Genomic DNA, 17487 nt, shown 5'->3' on the forward strand with positions numbered 1-17487 from the left:
GATGCCCCAGCAGGTACCACAGAACACCAGGTGATGCCCCAGCAGGTACCACAGAACACCAGGTGATGCCCCAGCAGGTACCACAGAACACCAGGACGCATGGAGGGCAGGAGCAGGGATGAGGGAGAGGTGTTCCAGGTGGCTTCCAAACGGGATTTATTCCACTGAAGGTTCCAGGGATGAAAGACAAAAGAGACAGGGGGTGCAGTAACTCATACATGGGGGAGGAGCACAGGATGGGGTCACACAATCCACAAACCAATGGGGAACACAAGGGGAGGAGAGTGGGGCACACGGGGATTCCAGGAACACGGGAATTCCAAAGGGATTCCCAGGCAGGGGGATGGCACAAGGGAGGACTGGAAACTTAATGGGAGGGGGAACAGAGAACATTCTGGAACAAGGGGCAGGTATCAGGGTAGGAGAGCACAACTGGGACCAAACTATTAACATGGGGGGGTACAATTTAACAATACAGAGGGTAATTGAATGAAATATAATGAACAAAACCACACTGCAACAAACCAGCACCAAAATAAAATTAAAATAGAGCGCCTGGGTCGCCCCTGTGTCCCTAGAACTGAGAGCTCGCCAACAAGCTCTTTGTAAGTGCTAAATACCTTCTCTATGTGTCACTTAGGAAAAAAAGAGATGTGAACCCGGCAGAGAAGCTTTTTTTTTATTTTTTTTAAAGTGTTTAAACATCCTACAAACACTGTTTAGGGAAGTCAGCAGGAGGTCAAATAGAAGCCTTGTGTCTCAGTGGATAACAATCCTTCTGTGAAATCATTCCAGCACGAATCCAGTCACTCTTACCTCTCCCTCTCCACCTTTTTTTTTTTCTTTTATTTTAAAGGCATTTTAGCGAAGCTCGCTTTGAAGTTTAAACCTTCTGCAACAACACTGCTTGCCAACAAGATAAAATATTTAGTACTGCTATATACTAAAATCATATCTCTAACAATACCTTCCATGCCTGACATAGCACAAAAGTTAATTCAGCCAACAAAGCAACGCTTGCATTTTGTGTCGCGAAAAGCAGCAATTTATCTTTTTTGTGTGTATAAATTACATACACCATTGTGCCATTTAAACCCAAAGCCTCCTGTTGTTAAACAGAGAATAGAAAGATCCTTAAATACAGACAAAAAGATCAGAGTTCTAGAAAGAGCTGTGACAAATGCAGGATAATGCTACTAGCCTGGCAAAATAAATGTGAAAACCACGATGCTCCCCAGCAAATCCTCCCTGCTCGAGCTGACACGAGTCCTTCATCTCCTCGGGCTGGCTGGGGCTGCCTCCCTGTCTTGGAGGGTCCCTGAGCAGCTGATGGGAAGCTCTCACCATCATGGATTGAGGGCTCCCCTGGGAAAACAAAACAAGTGTAGTGAGCACCTGGCAGCAGCCTGTGCTGCTCCTGCACCCACTGCCTCGGAGCAGGGACATGCCTGGAGATGTGCTCCCAGCAGAGGTGCAAGGGTCAGGGAGGAGAAGGGATGCTCATCTGCAATCTGACCTTCTGGGTTTGTTGTTTGAGAAAACAGTGGAAATGTTGCAATGTCTGCAGTGCTTCACTGGCAAGGCTGTTTCTCAATTTTTTTTTTCTCTACTAGTGGCCTTGCCTTCTTTAGTCACATCTTAAAAACAAACTTAAAGAACCAATAACTATCTTCCCCCAACAAAAATCTCACCATCTGTTCCCATTTCTGCCCTTGCTTTTATAAGCTGCTCTTTACCATGAGAAGAGGCATCACCTCAGTGCCTCACGTATCACATCCCCTCTCCCAGCATAATTCAATGCATTTTACTCTTCCACATAAAATTAGCAGAAACAGTCCCAAAACGTCTGTCTTTTCTCATCTCTTTGCTGTACCTAGAGCTGACAAACTCCTCTCCAAGCAATTCAATTCCCCTCTCACATATGCTCAGCACACACACACATTCAGTATTGCCATCTCCACAGAACCCACTCACAGCTCCCAAACTCCAAAAAAAAAAAGGCAAACTAATTTAAAACAAAAACATGAATGCCTTTTCTATCCCTTTTGCCTCCACAGGATACAAACCACGACAGTGCCAGTGTGAATCATCCCCCAGCCCCCAAGCCCAGCTCACCCCTGGGCAGGGCTCCCTCCACTGCTCCACGGTTCCAGCTGGGATCGGATTTGCCTTCCCATCCTTGTGCTCCCCCACCTGGCCCTGCCTTACTCCTCTTCCATCCAAATCCTGCCAAAACCTCCATGTTCATCTCTCAAAGCCTTCCAGCCAGGAGCTTTAAACACATTTCACATCCTTCCCTGCACTCTGGTGTCTCTCCCCTTGCTGCCCGGAGCCAAACCCTTCCCAGCAGCCCCACACCAGAGCAGGCTGGAGGAGGCTCTGGAAGCACTGGAAACATCACAGCTGGGGGCTTTTTACAATGTGAGCCAAACAAAACCCAGACACTGCCAAATAGCTGTTACCTGCAGCTTAAATAACTGCTTTTTCTGGGTTTATTATTTCTTAAACAATAGTTTGTGTGTACACATCCATATATGTGCTTTTTCAAAGTACAGGCAGGATTCTCATGTCAGGGATTTTATTTTGCTTTTCTTTTAAATTAAGAGCATAATTCACCAAGTGCAAAGTTCTGCTAGGAACAAGCATTTCTAAAAATTCATCCTCTGCTTTCTCATTTAGAATTACACCACAGCAAAAGCCTCGATCTTTATCTCACACGTGATGTAATTCAAAGGCAGAAGCAGAAATGCTACAAATTTACTCCAGAATAAATACTGCATTTGTATTCATGACATTAAGATCAATGGCACAAGAAAGAAAGAATCAAGCCCTCCTAACTCAAGTCCAACACCAGGACAGCAGTAACTCTCATAAGCTGATCTAGGCAAGTATTTAGGCAGAACCTCCAGGTTCTTGTTCCCTCCTTGCTTTGTACAACTGCTGCTGCAATGTTTTTTAAGAAACCTTAAAAAAAACAGGGATCTGAGTGCCAGAGCAACCTGGTGGGCAAGGCCAGAAGCAAGATTCTGCCACCAGGGGAGGCAGAGAAAGGTGGAGAGAAACTTGAGCACCTTGAAGTGATGCCTAAAGGGGGGAAATGGTGCCTTAAGTTTTAGTTTTCATATTTTCAGATTTTGTGCTGCTTTAGTGTGTAACTCTGAGTTTCATATGAAGTGTTAGTGAGCTCTCTTCACAGGGTAAGTAGACAAAACAATCATTTTCCAGCTCGAGACCAAGGACAGTCGTTACAAGCTCCAGGCCCAAAAAGTATAAACAGTGAACTGAAAAGAGACAACAAGGAGGGGGTGGGACTTCACAACCTAAAAGTATAATTGGACAATTAACTCCAATATGCAAATGGACCAAAACTTAGAAAAGTGTGAGACTTTGGGACCAGTTATCCATTTTGTGACCATTTTTGGTCCATCCTGGGTGCAGCCCTGGCCAGGATCTTGTACTGCTTAAGGTGTATCCCTTAAGGCCTTTTAATAAATATTTACCTCATTTTTTAACTCTGCACAGCCTCTGTTCTAGGTCAGGAACATCAATTCCACTGAGCCCTGTCCCTGTGAGAGCACCCCAAATCCCTGGGGAGCAGAGCTGCCCATGAGTGACCTCCTGCATCCCCTTTGGCAGCCGGGAAACGTGACCGAGAGATGGAGCTCTGCAAAATGATCTATGAGAAGGAATCAAATAACAGTAATAAAAAAGCACTCCACCTGTGGGTGATCATACTTTTTAAGATGGATTAACAAAATGACTGCTTATTTATTGAAAATAATGAATAGCCTAGTGCTTTTAGTTGGGAAAGAGATGCAGGGGGGGAAACCTGCTGCAGCGGGGTTTTAAATAAACTGAAAACTTATGGCAGTGGCATTGCATCACAGCCAGGAGGGAAACAGGGACTCTGGGGAACGTGACTAATGGCAGCTCCTGGAAAGCACACCAGGGCTATAAGCAAAGCCAGTAAAAGAATCAAATGGAGAGAAAGGGAAACATAGGAAGAAAATGTAGGTTTGCTCAGCCTGGCTGGAGATTGATGCTTGAAACCAGGATTTCAAAGGATTCTGAAACAAAGGGAAGGAAATGCCACCTCTGAAGTAACCCCTGCATCAGGTTCTATCTTGTGTGTCTGGACTCTGGCCAAGCCCACGTGCACGAGCATCTCCATTAATACATGAGCTAGAGCAGAGACTGTCTAAAAGGAAGAGAAGCAAAACTCTCAGCCTGGGCTCCAGGGTCTGGCAGTCAGAATTCCAACAGGTCAGCACTAAGCCCTCAGAACAGATCTCCAATTCTGGGTATTTTCCCTCTTGCCAATCTCTTTAAACACCTAAATCTTTAAAGCATCTTTCATCAGCACCTATTAGTGATGCAGGGAAGGGTTCTTTGTTTTACAGAGCAGTGCAGAGAAAGCGAGGGATCAGATTTCTGGGTCTAAATTCCCCTCCCTACACCACGGGCTGTCTTTATTACACCTTGTCTAGAGATCTTCAGGGTGCTTTGCCACAGGAAACCTCAGAGTGAGGATTTAGGCCAGATTCAGCTGTTCTTTACGTGACTGCACAAGACCAAGTCCCCTGCCAGAAGAGAAACTGAACCCAAGTTCCCCTGTTGTTCCTGCCCATTGCACATCCCCCAAAAAACCATTACATCCATCCCTGACATTTCACAAGTGGTGAAAAAAGAGGTATCATCAAAGGTATCTCTAGGATTTTAACCCCAAACAACCAGAAGAGCAGTGCAACACCATGAAAGTAAAAATGCCTTTTAGAGATTAAGGTTGTAAACCCAAATTTAACTTTTCTCTTGGGCAGCAAGAAACAGCAAAGCGAGTGTGACACTCCACCAGGACCCTCGTGGGATTAGGAGCACCCCAAAGGTAACACAGCAGCACCACAGACTCATTTCTTTCAGCATTTTGTAACCCAGCAGTGTAAAGGAAAGTGGGGTCATTCAGGACAATGTGATCTCCAGTACACACAAGGGGGAAAGTAAAATGCTTCCTTCTGGATTAGCTTTCTTCTCCCAAGCGTACCCAGCGAATCATGGAAGCAGATTAGTTCTGGGTGTTCATTCCAGCCATAATCCTCTCACCCCAGTGCTGCTGCCTTCATGGTGCTAATTCACTGAAACACAAGATCCCCCAGGAAAGCCCTCACAGCTCATCTCCATTCCCAACTGATGGCTGATAAAAAACAGGACCTTATTCAAATTTCAGCTGCCACAAGCATGGAGTACTTACTTTGACACCAACACTGCTAAACTAAAACTACCTCAAGAACTTACTAATTCCTTTTAAACTAGAAAAGTGCACATTTTTGCTTCTTCTGCCTGTCACATTTCTGTTTGGACATCCAGGACTTGCACAGCACTGAACAAAAAAATGTACTGCTCCTGACAGCTCATTGCTATACAGTGAAGAGTTAGATGAAAACTGAAACTCAGCATCCAAGCTTTTAAGAAACTAACCTGGCAGATTGCATGCAAACTTCCTTGGCAAACACAAACAACAGGAGCTGAATAATACATAAAAATATATATTGACAGAACTGCTTCTGTGCACACCACTTGCAACGTACATGATGGAAGCACCAGAGAATCTTTATGGAGAGCCAGCACTGGCTTGGCTTGAAAGGCACCTTAACAAACAAAGGAAGTACATTAAAAATTGCAGTGCTAAGACATTATCAAAACATGCATTATAGCTTGTGAAAGGCCTCTGTGAGCGAGTGTGTCTGCAGAGGACTGTGCAGAGCATTGATCTGTCTGTGTTCTGGGTGAATTTCGGGTGATGCCTGACCGGAGTTTACAAGGGCAAGCTCAGAGGTCCCCGTTGTTTATTTCTCTGCAGTCTTTCCCTTGTCACTGATAATAGTTTTCGAGCCATCCAGCCTGGGAGGATGCAGACAGGGGTTTGCCAGGGGTGAGAGGTCAAAGCAATAATGTGCCGACCAGGGTCAGAAATATTTATCTGCACCAAAATGGTTCTGGATAATCAAATAGTTGAAAATTAGTTTTGTGACAGGGCTCGTATTATTTGGCCATTTTCCTTACACAACAGAAATGAGGAGCAGGGCCTGTCTCTGGTGGGGAGGACACTCCATCTGCTGCATGGAGAGTTTGACAGTGCTGCTGTGCCATTTATCACATATATCATTATATTATATTTATCACATAATATCATTATTTTATATCAACCTGCCCCTGGCACCTTGGAAAGAGCCTGGCCCCAGCCCTTCTGAGCCTGCTCTGGGCACCAGGGCTGCAGACAGAGGCTCCAGGGGACAGCGAGCAGCTATTCCCAGGCATCAAACATCCCCAGGAGGAAGTCACCCAGCTCCCACACCTCTGCTAAGTGCTGCAGGGGGGAGATCAGACACCCAGCTAACAAGAAATGCTGAAAACAAGATTGCTTCAGAGCTGGCTGAGAGCTAAAATCTTCTGGACAGATAAAACCACTCACAAAAGTACACCTGAGTGTGAGCCCTTGTGCAGATCAGCAGGCACACCAGCACTTGGTATTCTCCATCTCCCTTCTACCCTGCCAGCTGTTTTTCACTTCATGTTTACTGATGGTGCAGTAGAGCATCAGCCCCCTGGATTTCAGTAAAGTATTTACTCACTCTGAAATGGGAAAACAATGCTCTTGTTAAAAATTTTCATCAGACTGAAGCAGATCTGCTCCTCAGATAATATAATGGCACTGAGGTCCTCAAGAGAGCCCCCTCCAAAGCTAATAAAGTGAAAGCAAATCCAGTTACATCAGGTTAATTTAAAGAACTTCTCTTTTTTAAATGTACATGGAGAGAAAATGGAAGAAACCTTCTAAATTAATTCTGGCGTTATAAATTTGATTTAGTGAGTGCAGTGTGCACCACTGTGAGAGCAATAACAATATAGGAATGGTTTAAGTGGAGAAAATAAATTATTTCAAAAGGGAGTGGTGAGGGAGGAAACGACAAATGTGTGAGAGAGAACCCACTCCAATATTAATTAGAGATCTGCAGTTCCATTTGCATTTGGCTTCATTAAATGAGGAACTGGAATTAGCAGAGGCTCCAGACTCAATGGAGAGGAACAGCTGGAAACTCAGGCAAACCCTTCCAGATGTGCCTGGTTCTTTCCCCCAGGCACAGAAGAGCCCTGGGTAGGCCAGCTCATGTTCCTGCTCCCACTCTTTGCACACACAAGTGCAAGAGATGAATCCCAGCTGCTCCAAAGGAACAAGGGAGACTTCACGCTTCAAATCAAAGAGTCTATCCAAGCTACAGCTCCCAAAGGGGGCTCTAAACCCATCTAAAGTGAACAGTGATCAAAAAGTGAAGAGCTTCAGCAAGCAAGCAAATGAGCTGCAGGTTAGAGCTCAGTGTGGGAGCGTGTCCCTGTGCTCCCCATGCCTGGCTCCTTGGGGACAGGACAGAGCTGGTGTTGGGATGTTCTGGGCACCTCCTGCTGGGGCAAACCCTGTTCTGGAGCAAGAAAACACAAAAACACTGATCTGAGAGGAGCAAGCAAGGACAGCCACCCTTCTCCCAGGATAACACAAACACAGGGAAGCTCCCAGACAGACACTGCACCTGCCTGGCCCCAGGTAACTCCTACTGCAAATCCTTTCATTTTCACAAGAACAGGGATTCTTTTCTCCCACCCCAGGAGACACTGACCCAAAACACATTCCTGTAATGCTGTCCTTACAAAGCAATTGGCACGTTTTCCTTGGCTTGGTATCAGTCACACTGGCCTCTCAAATCCTGGTAGCTGGCAAGCAACTGCTGTGGCTACAAAAATCCCCCCCAAACCAGTGGGAGACTTGAAAGAACAACAGACCCTTGCCCATCCATCTGTGAATTGCTGCTGTGGAGGCAGCACTGGGGCCCTGCTCCATGCTGGGGGACCAGCTCCATGTGGAAAAAGGAAAAGCAATCATAGCAGCAATTTAATCCAAAGCAGATAACACCAACCATGGATGTATTCAATGAAAAAAAAAAACCAAAAAACCAAAAGACAACACAAGGAACAGCAAATTAATACACAAGCCGAGCTCTTTTTTATATAGAACATCTGTCAAAATACTGAAGTGTTTGCTTTTTTTGTACAAGCAAGAGGTTATGATTGTGCAGACAGTCATAAAGCAGGGCAGTATTATAAAAATTAGGGATTTCCTTCATTGTCTCTACTGGTTTGCAGTTACTAATTATGAGACTGCTAAGTGCCAAATGGTCAATGAGCAAATCTAATTGTTCTTTAAGTGCAGCCAGCCAGGTTGTAGATACACTCACAATACACATATGTACATTTAATACACTGCTGGTTGCATGTGGAGCTGGGACAGCACCACATCTCCCAGCCACGTGTTTGGACACACTCTGCCAGAAGGCACATCAAGCAGCTGAGAAAGAGGCTCATGTTTTCTGACTTGGGCTCCTTCTTGCAGGAACCAAGTAGCAGGAGGCAGAAAATAGAACCAGCAAATCAAAGAATGGTTTGGGCTGGAAGGGACCTCGAAAGGTCACAAAGTCCAACCCCCCCTGCCATGGGCAGGGACACTTCAACAAGATCAGGCTGCTCAGAGCCCATCCAGCCTGACCTTTATCCAAGGATGGGGTATCCAGCCAGTGAAATAACTCACACCTTGCTCTTGGCCCAGACCAGCTCACCTGAGCCTCTGGCACTGAGGTAAATTCATCCTTTCTCCAAGCCCCAGCACTTGGTCAAAAGGGAAGGATCTCAAGTATTTGATCATCACTCCAGAGACAGGAAGAGTCAGCTGAAAAGGGAACATGGAGGATCCACTGGAATGAATGAAGCAATTCTTCAAACAAAATACAGCATGATAATGAGGGAAATACCTTCTGTTTTTATCCATTTGCAATGCAGTTATCATCTCAGATCTGCAGCTCTACTTCACCCTGCCAACTTCTGAGTTATTTTAGAGTTTGGGTCAGCTTTTTGGCTTTGATTTTTCTTTTTTAACTGCATTATTTCCTGAACTTTTCTGGGACACTGCATTACAATGGACTCCACAGAGCTAGTCTACAACAGTTCACCTTTAAAGGATTAGGCAACCACAGAAAGTATTATAGCAATGCACTTTATGTAGACCTGGAATGTATTCTCCAATGAGATTAACCTATCTAATAGGATTTGGGGAAGCTTTCAGGGCCATTAGGATGCCCCCTACATGCTAAAGGCTCCAGATGCTATAACCATTTGATTTAATCTAATCAAGACTGCCTAGGTGTATTTTGTCAGTGGATGTCTCTGTCATTTTCATATTACATCTCAATAGACAACTTCCATCCAAGTTCCATTGTGTACAAACAGGCAGGCACATCTGAGGCTGATCTTCAATTATAAGAGACACTAATTATTAAAGCCTGAGTTTACAGTCTAATCCTGCAGGGTATGGAGCATTCCCCTAATGCTGCTGAAGGGATGCTCCATGGACCCACTTTCCTTTATTCTACCTTAAAAACTATTTTACCCTGTCTCTATTTGTCACCCACCCCTAGGAATTGCCCTCGGTGCTCCTGGGTGCCAGGTGCTGTGCAGAGCAGCAAAAGGAAATGAAATCATTCTTATCCCAGAGCTCTGTGCAAACACACAGAGCTGGACACAGCCTCAGGCCAGCACTGGGAGATGGAGGGGCCTCTGCAGACATCTCCTTTGATAGGCAAAGATGATGCCATAAATCACACTGATGAGCACTTACCCTCTGCAAATGAGCGAGTGCAGGAGTTACCATCTCCTCTTACAGCCCTGGCAAAAACATTCCCTTTCTCCACAGGTTCAACAGAGATCCTCAGGATGCATTTTTTAAATGGATGTGTTTAAAAACAGACTGGATGTGGCACTGTGGTTTAGTTGAGGTGTTAGGGCTGGGTTGGACTTGATGATCTTGAGGGTCTCTTCCAACCCAGTGATTCTGTGATTGTGTAAATCCCTGCCTGGAGAGGAAAGCAAATCCCAGAGGAAACCAGGTGGGCTGGCAGAGAGACAGAGAAGTGTCCTGCATCCCCAAAAAACATCCACACATCAACTGAAGTCAACTGTGCTCACACAGCTCCCACCAAGCAAGGAAATCCGTGCTCATCTGTGAGTGAGAGGGGCTGGAGCAGCATCTGGAGCACCCAGGTGTGACTTGTGCAGTTTTCTGCTCATTTGTCATCGATGTCCTTGTAAGGATGAAGCAGACACAGATCTTTAGGATTCAGGAGGATGCACTGGACAAAGTCCTGAGTGCCAGATTCACCTGAGGTGTGACTGTCACACATCCACCTGGGGGATTTTAAGCTCACAAGGATCAGCTGTAGTGCCCAGTGACTTTAACCTGAATTGGGCAGGCTCAGCAATGCTGCAAATCTATTCAAGCCCTCCTTTATGTTTATTTGCAAGGACTAGTTCAGGCATCTCTTCCTCGCTGATATTCATCAGAGGAAAGGAGCAAAGATGAAAGCCTGCAGCAGCCTCTGGGCAGGATTTGTCCAACCCTGTAATTCAGCCCTCCCAACAGACCAAAATTTGAGAGGTATGGGCACACCAGCAAACATGAACCATTTGAGCTGATCCTGACTTATGAGGCAGCAAGAAAGGGATTCCTCATTCCCCAAACACCTTCTTATGTCACTTTTTTTCTTAAATGAGTATTTTTCCCATTATTTTTCCAGTGGAAACAATTATTTTTAGAATCAAGGCTAAAAGGCCCATTGCTTGTTGACAACTCAGAAACACAGTGTTCCTCCAAAAGCCTTCAACCCTGCCCCTACAGAAATCCCACTGTCAGCAGCTTGGCCCTCTTGGATTGCCTGTGCTGGAGAATAAATACCAGCACTCATCCCATGCAGCTTGTGTAAAATCAAAATACACCACAGGCACAGCACAGGCTGTGTTTTGGTTTTAGGGACTGGCTCATATACAGCAATTTGTGGTTGTGAACAGGGAGTGGAGGTTACAGAACCATCGTTTCAGGAGATACCAGAGTCAAGATGGATGGAAGGCAGCGGATGCTCAGCTCTGTGATGCAGAGGACATCCATTGATTTCAACAGCTTTATATTCAGATACAACCATCACCAGTTTCTGGTGCATGTTGCCAAATTCTAGATGTTCTCCCATCCCAGGAGAGGAAACTCTGAGACCTCTGAGCAAGTGAAGTGAAATCTAACACTGGCATGTACAAATAACTTCACATGCAAATTGACTGACTCACTGCAAATCTTCTCTCCTTGGTACTCATGAGAAAAGCCAGGTTTAGCTCTCAAATTCCTTCAAAATGCTTAAACACTGCACTTGTTTTAAAATGAGACTTAAATCTGCATTCAGGAAGTTACTTTGGATGTAGGTTGGTGCTAACTCAAATTAAATTACAGTTCCATTTTTCTTAAACAGAAAGTTTTGTCCCTTCTAGAAGCCCTGCCAGAAACAAGTGGTCCCTTAACTAAATCCAGAGTCCAGTCAGGCAGATGCAAGTGTGGCACTGCAGGTGACCTAAAACAACTCATTTCATAGTCCCAGCACTCCACAATATTTCATTTGTGCACATTTGTGCTGTTAAATCTTTGGGAAGAAAAGCCTGAAGAAATGCAAATAACTTCATGCTCATTGTCACTGCTGTGCTCCAATATTCCTTTTTGCCCTGGTGTTTTTATAATGCTATTTTATTTCCTTTTGCCCTTCCTGTGCACAGGGTGATTGTGTAAGAACAGCAGTAGGAGCTGCCATAGGTTATTCCTTAGGGTTCTGTCCAGTTTAACATTTCCCTCTCACACAGAGCTGCTCTGGCTCGGACAGGAGGGAGCTGGAAGGGAATAAGGCTCAGGACAGAGCCCCCATTTTGATGGAGACTAATGACAAATCCCTCACCCTCCATTTGGCCACAAATTAAAAGCCATCCCAAAACAGTCTGTAACACTTCTGGAAAATTGCCTAAATGCACTGAAACTGAATGCAATTTCATGTATCAAACCCAGCTGCTTCTTTACAAAAAATAAAATATAATAACAAATCTTACAAGCCCTCCACAGCCCCATCAGTGACTACAGAGGGATCAAGCACAAACCCAGAAATACAGGAAATAATCTCTGAAAATTAGTGAGAATAGGGATAAACTGAATGGATGACCACCGCTGGTTTAGACATTGAAAAAAAAAGAACCTTCATTTTCTTCTTTTATGTCAACTTTGCAGATTCTTCTCTTTAACAAAGCTGAGATAAAAAAAGGAAGCTATATCTGATCTCATCAGCCATTCTGTCTTTAAAGCATTTGACTACAATCCGCACCAGACATACTTAGCAAACTTTAAAATACAGCCTCTCAACATTGTTACAATTAAGTCACTCTGAAATGTCATGAAAAGCAATCTAGTCCCATTAAAATCTTCACACTCATTAAAAAAGCACTTACAGACTCGAAAATGTTCCTAATACATTATTTAAAGACACAAGATGTACAGTGACTAAAAACCTTGTACAGAAAGAGAATAGCAACAGTCTGCTTTAAAAAAGCCTGTGTGCAAATGTGTGTTATAATTAGCTAATTGGGAAACTGCAGGTAGAAGGCAGTTTGTCATCTACTGGGTTTTGTCTAGGGGTTTTATTTATTTCACTCTCTTTTTATTAAAGGAAGAAGGAAAAGGGTGCTTTCTTTTTATGGAAGGGAAAAAAAAAACCCAATCCCATTGTAGGCAATTTATGATCATTATGTTGATGACATGTGCCAAAGTCACCCCTTCTCCTGGAAGGGCTGGGGAAACCCAGAGACATCCTGCAACACCAGGCAGGAAAACAAAGAAGGGTTCACTAGAAGTTGCTCCTGTGAGGACCAGAATCCCAGAACAAAGAGAAACAAGCTCAGGCTGTAACACAGCCACTGTCCTCCTATAATGCTGCATCTTTTTTTGATGTTAATAGAAGATGAAGGTACAAAATTTGCATCTTTATTGAACCCACTGCTAGATGAACCCAGAGCAATAGAACAACAGTGGATGCTTCTTCCAGGGAAGGCTCTCACTTCTCCCTGCACCTCCCTCTTTTTAAATACTTGGATTTTACTGAGGTTTTTTTCACAATTTGACCAGTGCAAGAAGGAAATCAGGCTGCAGAAAAGCATTCAGCCATCATTTGAAAGAGCTGGAAGAACAAGAAAGGATCTGGAAAAATGGATCATTGTTGAGAGGGATCTCCCTGTTTTCAGCAACACCAGGAGAAAGCAGTAATTTAAAAACAAATCTGGAGCAGAGGACAAAGGAAAACAGTATTTACTTGCAGAGAATGAGGGGCAAGAGCTCCTTGGCATCCTACAGAAGCTTCCAAACAATCTCTGGAGAGCACAAGGGCTCAGCCCAGCCTGCCAGAGGCTCCCAGCTACCCCTGTGCCTTTTCCCCAGGAGAACATAAAGCATCACACTCCAGTGGGAGCAGCCACCTCGCTGGGTGCTCTGCCAACAGCCAGCTGAAGGTCTAAGGAAGATCAGAACAGGCTCAGAGCATAATGAGTCTACCCAGAATAATCAGCCACCTGCACAAGTTGTGACTAGGGATCTCCTGAGTCATGCTCTTTAGCAGCCTTGCTCTGTGTCTCTTCCACAAATGCCTCCAGCACATTTCCAAACCCACATCAGTTTCTCACACCCACCCAGAGGTGATGATTTCCACAGCTTGCTGCCTGCTTGCAAGAAGAAATATCTTCTTTCGAGCCTCCACATTTCATCTGCCACCTCTAGGTCTGGTATGAAGAAGAACTTGAACAGTCACTCTCCATCTACTTTATTCATGGCTGTATCAATGTTTATCACACTTCTGCTTAATCATCCCTTTTCCAGAGTAGAGCTCTCCTCTGTTCACCCACTCTGTACAGGGAAGGGTTTTTTTCTCTCTCTGATCACCATCTTCACAGCCCATCCCTGCACCTCTTCCAATTTTATTATTGAGAGATAGGGAGCACATTCCAGACACAGCAATCCATGGATGTTTACAGCAATATGATGGCATCTTCTTTTTCTCCTGTATTTCTGCTCAACAAGTGCTGATGCCCCATTTGTTCTGTGAATGCTCTGAACTGGTTATTTCTTTAGGATTGTCCTCAGAGGGAAGAGAAGAGTGCAGGTTGTGTATCAACCCAGGGAGCACCCTTCCTCTGCTCATCCTCAGTCCAGGAGAGCTCAGACTCGTGGCCCAGAGTCTGGGGACAGAGCAGGGACACAGAGGATCCTAAACAGGATCCTAAACAGGACTGGGATCCATCACACACTGCTCTTCCAGCCATCACCAAGCTGGGTTAAGGCACTGCAGCTGAAACACACAGATATATCACAGCAACTTGCTATTCCAAACCTGTTATTCCAAACCTCCAGTGAACACGCTCAAGGGATGGCCAAAAATTTCATGACTGTAAAAGGGGCTGGTTCAGGCTGCAAACCCCAGAACTGTAATGCTCATTATACTGTTAATATGTAGCTACAGTGTCAGAATAAGATTCTCTATTTGATACTCTCAGGAGGGGGTTACAAGTGACGAGCAGACTACGTGAATGAGTTTATCTTAGAGAATAATGAGTTTATCTTTAAAGAAAAGCCCATTGTAGGCAATTTATGACAGTTATACAGGTTAGAGAAGGGGGGAAGCATGGGAGAAAAGGAGATGAAAGAGAGAAGCAAGAACATCTTTTACAAATGCCAAAGACCTGGAATAATGTCACTTTATCTGCCAAATGCACTGCAGCTCTCAGGCAAATCATCACGAGGATGAGCAACTTCTCAAATCATAGCACAGCTACTTCTCAGAAAAGGCCTCCTTAGCTCCAGTCTTCTCCCTGCAAAATCTGCTCCTGCTCTCAAACATGTCCTGGGCCAGCAGTTAAAGGGACACCAGGATCCCTTTGTGACATGGACATTACTCTCCAGGGACCCAACTGTTTGCAGCTGGGCAATGGTTGGATCTGAATTTGGGCCTCTGGAAGCACAAGGCTCACAGATCTTCACCTATGAATGCTCCAGCCCCTGTAAAGCTCCTGGAACTGTTCTCCCTGGAAAGCCAAAGGAAGGTTTCTGACAGAATAACTGTCCTTGTGTAAGGTTTATCTTCTGACAACATCCTTTCCAACCACGCTGCTGTCAGTAATAAATTCTGCCTGCACAACCCCATTCTGTCTCACACTGCCCCATTCAGGTTTGGTTCTTTAGGTAGATGCAAACAGTAGAATGTTACAGGGCATAAAACAGTGAGAACAATCTGGACATATTTTATTACAGTGCTTTATCATTTAACACACAATGGGGGCATGTATTATGAAATACCACACCACTGAAGGTGAGATATTCTATTTTAATACAACTCTACAGCTTCCACAGGAGAACAGATTGTTTTAACCTCAGCTCCGGTAATTTCCAAATATGCAAAGATAAATGCTAGTCCTTGTACAGAATGTGCTATTGTGGGAACTAACTGTAGTTCTCACATGGTTCTAGTACCTGAACTCGACTCTCCAAACAGAAAGGCAGGTGTTGGTAAACACACAGCTGCTTCTGTTTCTCTCCCACAGCCCTCCCAGCTCTGAGATTAATGCTCTGAAAATGGCTCTAAAACCACGGGCAAAGGTTTAGCAAATCAAGGCAAGGGAGCTCCCCAGCAGTGTGCAAACATGGGCTGCATCCATCAGCAAACCTCACACTCCCCCTCTGCGTGAGCATCTGGGTGCTCAGAGAGTGCCAGCACCTGCAGTGGCTCAGGCTGGACCCCAAACCACAGGGAACTGAGCATGGAGGTCCCACTCCAGGGAAACTCCAGCCCAGAGGCACCTGGAGCTATCCCCAGCTCTGCACACCTACAGGGGGGTTAAAACTTGCCTGCTGCACACAGTCTGCAATCATACATGTCATTCATTCCCAATACTCCCATTTACACCAGCAGATTAATTTGCATTCTGTCTCAAATCATTTATTCCCACGTGCTTTTAAATCTCTCATGCTACCAAAAGAGTTGCTTTGTGTTTTCCAGGAAAAGCAAGGTGAGGAGCAGGTCTGCAGGCCCCCGAAGGCACCTGCCAGTGGAGCAGCATCTCCACCTCAGCAGTGTGTCCCACCAGAGCAGGGGCTGCTCCAAGAGCTGCCTGGCACATCCAGAGGGCAAATATCAGCCTGGGTCAGTGCCATGGGAGATCCTGTTTCATGGCAAAACAATTGCTCATAAAAATTCCATTTAAGTTACTATAACTTAACATTGTCCAAATGAGAACCCAGAGGCTACAGCTGAACCCCGGGTGACTCTATTGAGTTGAAGGGCATTTTTTGTATTTTTTGTCTTGCCTTTTTTTTTTTTTTAATATTCATTGATCTGAACAAACATAATAATCACCATCTGTTGTGAACACAGTTGGAATGGAAAAAAACCCACACAATAACAAAGAAAAAAGAAAATAAAGGAGGATCACATACAAGACTGGTGTAAACCAGCATAATTCCTCTGACCCCAGCAGATCCATCAACACTCAGGTAAAGTGTTTCATTCAATTTCTGCCTGAAATTGCTCATAACATTAAAAATATACTTTAGCTGGAGGGGTTTTGGTTCGGTTTCTTTTTGTGATGCAGGGCTGCTTTGTGTTTCCTTTTGTTCTAATGCTCTTGTACACTAAGTGGAAAAGGATCTCAGATCTTGACATCCCACTTCACTAGAAAGATGTCACAGGCAGCAACATCCCTGCCTGAGCCTGCCGAGTCAAGCACCTCCTCAGCCCCTGCATTACTGGACTGAGATATTGAATAAATTCCCTCTGCTCCTACACAGAGGAAAAACAACAAAACCCTGGCAGAAATGTTTAATGACTCGGTGCCACAGAAAATAAATGGCCTAAAAATGTAAGTGCTTTTCGGGAAAGCAAAGCTCTGCAGTGCTGGAGAGGAGCTGGAGCTGAGTGGATCTGCTCATCTCTGCAGGTGTCCCCACCACCATGTGTCCAGCACCCCCACCATGGAGATGTGCCAAGTGTTTGTGATCCCAGTCCCTTCCCCAGGCACCTGCTGGGTGTCTTTGTGCTGAGCTGGGCGAGCACAAGAGAGCCTGCTCTGGGTTATTTTGGAGACAAGGTGGCCTCATGGGTGGAAGGTGAGGAGGACACACCTCGCCCATGGTCACTGCAGGAGGCACTGTAAAACCAGCATCGCTGAAGCCACAGGTTTACCCAAAATCCAAACAGCCCTGGCTCATGGGCACAGTGTTACAGGAGGCATGGACCAGCTCAAGGATAAATCAGGGAAAGAGGCTTTGCAAAAGAAGCCCTGTCCCCAGGTATTATGTATTCTTCTGCTCTGCACCTTGCAAAATGCTTAGAAAACTGCAGCACTGCTCAGGTTATCAGTGGGGCTGGAGGGAGACAGGACAGGCTGGGTGTGAGTGCCAGCAGCAGCCCCAGCAGCCCTGAACACAGCACTGGACAAGGCCATGAGCAGAAGCTGTGGCAGCTGCACATCTTTTACACAGCTCAGGACACC

The 17487-nt window shown here is 45.1% G+C and overlaps 1 protein-coding gene across 1 annotated transcript in view; it reads right to left on the reverse strand.

Annotated features, from left to right (window-relative positions):
- The window catches only part of AUTS2 (activator of transcription and developmental regulator AUTS2), a 668592-nt gene that overhangs the window by 628798 nt on the left and 22307 nt on the right, over positions 1–17487 (reverse strand). The window lies entirely within an intron of this gene.

This window comes from Parus major, chromosome 19 (genome assembly GCF_001522545.3).
Source record: "Parus major isolate Abel chromosome 19, Parus_major1.1, whole genome shotgun sequence".
NCBI lineage: Eukaryota > Metazoa > Chordata > Aves > Passeriformes > Paridae > Parus > Parus major.